Genomic DNA, 4074 nt, shown 5'->3' with positions numbered 1-4074 from the left:
TTCATTTCTACTTAGAACAAAATACTTATAGTTTTTTAGTGATTTATTTTTTCTTTTAGGTACAAAAATTATAAACTTTCTGTTAGTGCCATTAGTTTTCAAATTTGAAAACACTTTTTTAGTTTTTTTGTTTTCTTTGTTGCTTTATTTATTTTATTTTGTTTCTACTTACAACAAAATACTTATTGTTGCTATTTTTATTTTTTTCCAGCTTTTTTGTTTTGTTTTCTGTATTATTTATTTTCTTTTGTTTTTTTCTTTAATTTTAATTCTTTTTGCTTTTAGGTCAGCAAAATTATAAACTTTCTGTTAGTGCCAATTTTCTGTTAGTGCCATTAGTTTTCAAATTTGAATAGTTAAAATTTGAATTCTTTGAAATTTGTGTGAATCACAAGTTTGTGATTAACTTTACTAAAAAAATGAACATAGATGCACCTATAGAGAAAATTCGACCTAAATTCATAGTTTTCAAATGAACTCTGAAAAAGTTGGCATAGCATACTCGTGTGTTACAAAGTTGGCATGGTATCATCATAATAGTTGCGGGAGAAAGTCTTCACTTTTTCTTCGCTTGTGTCATTTGCTTATTGCGCCGTAACCATGGATAATCTTCATCGTTTATCAGGATGCTTGGGTCAGCCTTGACACTGAAGGGAGGAATTTCATGAAACTTTTCATAATCTTCAGACATGTCTGTCTTGCCCTCCACTCCTAGGATATCCCCTTTTCCTGAAAGAACTATGTGGCACTTTGGCTCATCGTATGATGTATTCTCTTCCTTATCTTTTCTTTTTCTCGGTTTGGTAGACATGTCTTCACATAGATAACCTGTGCCACATCATTGGCTAGGACGAACGGTTCATCAGTGTACCCAAGATTTTTCAGATCCACTATTGTCATTCCGTACTATGGGTCTACCTGTACCCCACCTCCTGACAAATTGACCCATTTGCACTTAAACAAAGGGACCTTAAAATCATGTCCGTAGTCAAGTTCCCATATATCCACTATGTAACCATAACATGTGTCCTTTCCGCTCTCGGTTGCTGCATCAAAGCGGACACCGCTGTTTTAGTTGGTGCTCTTTTGATCTTGGGCGATCGTGTAAAATGTATTCCCATTTATCTCGTATCCTTTGTAAGTCAATACAGTCAAAGATGGTCCCCTGACAACAAGTACAGCTCATCACAAACAGTGTTGTCACCTCTGAGACGTGTTTCCAACCAACTGCTGATAGTCCTGATGTGTTCACATGTAATCTAGTCGTTGCACTGTTCCGGGTGTTTGGAGCGTAGATTGTTCTTGTGTTCATCGACATACGGGGTCACCAAGGTAGAGTTCTGTAGAACTGTGTAGTGTGCTTGAGACCAAGAATATCCGTCCCTGCATATTATTGAGTCACTTCCAAGAGTGTCATTTCCAGTCAGTCTCCCCTCATACCGCAATTTAGGGAGACCTATCTTCCTAAGGTCAGGAATGAAGTCAACACAAAACCCGATAACATCCTCTGTTTGATGACCCATGGAGATGCTTCCTTCTGGCCTAGCGCGGTTACATACATATTTCTTTAGGACTCCCATGAACCTCTCAAAGGGGAACATATTGTGTAGAAATACGGGCCCCAGGATGACAATCTCGTCGACGAGATGAACTAGGACGTGCGTCATGATATTGAAGAAGGATGATGGGAACACCAGCTCGAAACTGATAGGACATTGTGCCACATCACTCCTTAGCCTTGGTACGATTTCTGGATCGATCACCTTCTGAGAGATTACATTGAGGAATGCACATAGCTTCACAATGGCTAATTGGACGTTTTCCGGTAGAAGCCCCCTCAATGCAACTGGAAACAGTTGCGTCATAATCACGTGGCAGTCATGAGAATTTTGGTTCTGAAACTTTTTCTCTGGCATATTTATTATTCCCTTTATATTCGACGAGAAGCCGGTCGTGACCTTCATACTGAGCAGACATTCAAAGAAGATTTCTTTCTCTTCTTTCGTAAGAGCGTAGCTGGCAGGACCTTTATACTGCTTCGGAGGCATGCCGTCTTTTTCGTGCAAACATTGCAGGTCCTCCCGTGCCTCAGGTGTATCTTTTGTCTTCCCATACATGCCCAAGAAGCCTAGCAGGTTCACGCAAAGGTTCTTCGTCACGTGCATCACATCGATTGAAGAGCGGACCTCTAGGTATTTCCAGTAGGGTAGGTCACAAAATATAGATTTCTTCTTCCAGATGGGTGCGTGTCCCTCAGCGTCATTCAGAACAGCTAGTCCGCCGGGACCCTTTCTAAAGATTACGTGTAAATCATTGACCATAGCAAGTACGTGATCACCGGTACGCATGGCGGGCTTCTTCCGGTGATCTGCCTCGCCTTTGAAATGCTTGCCTTTCTTTCGACATTGATGGTTGGTCGGAAGAAATCGATGATGGCCCAGGTACACATTCTTCCTGCATTTGTCCAAGTATATATACTTTCAGTGTCATCTAAACAGTGCGTGCATGCGTGGTATCCTTTGTTTGTCTATCCTGAAAGATTACTGAGAGCGGGCCAATCGTTGATGGTCACGAACAGCAACGCCTTTAGGTTAAATTCCTCCTGTCTGTGCTCATCCCACGTACGTACACCGTTTCCATCCCACATCTGTAAAAGTTCTTCAACTAATGGCCTTATGTACACATCAATGTCGTTGCCGGGTTGCTTAGGGCCATGGATGAGAACTGGCATCATAATGAACTTCCGCTTCATGCACATGCAAGGAGGAAGGTTATACATACATAGAGTCACGGGCCAGGTGTTGTGATTGCTGCTCTGCTCCCTGAAAGGATTAATGCCATCCGCGCTTAAAGCAAACCATACGTTCCTTGGGTCCTTTGCGAACTCTCCCAGTACTTTCTCTCGATTTTTCTGCACTACGACCCGTCAGCGGGTGCTCTCAACTTCCCGTCTTTCTTTCGGTCCTCACTGTGCCATCGCATCAACTTGGCATGCTCTTCGTTTCTGAACAGACGTTTCAACCGTGGTATTATAGGAGCATACCACATCACCTTCGCAGGAACCCTCTTCCTGGGGGGCTCGCCATGAACATCACAAGGGTCATCTTGTCTGATCTTATACCGCAATGCACCGCATACCGGGCATGCATTCAGATCCTTGTATGCACCGCGGTAGAGGATGTAGTCATTAGGGCATGCATGTATCTTCTCACTAGTAGAAAACAGGGCTTTGGTCCAGGCCGGGTCAGCCCATTAGTCCCGGTTCAGTCCAGAACCGGGACCAATGTGGGCATTGGTCCCGGTTCATGAGCCCAGGGGGGCGGTCGGGCCACGTGGGCCATTGGTCCCGGTTCATCTGGACCTTTTGGTCCCGGTTGGTGGGATGAACCGGGACCAATGGGCCTCGCTCCTGGCCCACCACCATTGGTCCCGGTTGGTGGCTTGAACCGGGACCAAAGGCTCCCCTTTAGTCCCGGCTCATGCCACCAACCGGGACCAATGAGGTGCCTATATATACCCCTCGCTCGCGAGCAGAGCACCCCAGTGCTCTGTTTTTCTCTGGCCGAGGGGGAGAGGGCTTGGTGGTGCTCTAGCTCACCTCCTATGCACACAAGGTGTTCGATGGAATGCCTGAGCCACACTACTTAAGCTTTCTCCTCTCCAAGCTCGACCTCCAAGCTCCATTTTCCATAATATTTGTCTAGGTTTAGCGGTCCGTCACGCCCCGTCCCCGTCTTTACCGCCGTCGATCACCCGCGCCGAGCTCATCGCCGGCACCACCGTGGTGAGCCTCTTGTTTTATCTTCTTTCTGAAAGGAAAAATATTCTTACTTGTATGTTTACATAGATACTTGTATTATTTTCTTACTTTCATTATTGCATCTTATATAGTGCGATGGTTTTGGTATCCGCCCCCGTCGGCCCTCGTCCTGTCTATGATTCGGATGTGGTATATATATTATCTTTATAACTATTGGTTCATTTATTGTTTATGAAAATTATGCCGACCAACGTGACATAGATTTTATTTATGTAGGATGTATGTGAATCGGAAATGCCAACCGACCCTATTGT

This window comes from Triticum urartu, chromosome 6, assembly GCF_003073215.2.
Source record: "Triticum urartu cultivar G1812 chromosome 6, Tu2.1, whole genome shotgun sequence".
NCBI classification, from domain to species: domain Eukaryota; kingdom Viridiplantae; phylum Streptophyta; class Magnoliopsida; order Poales; family Poaceae; genus Triticum; species Triticum urartu.
This window is presented reverse-complemented; position numbering follows the sequence as displayed.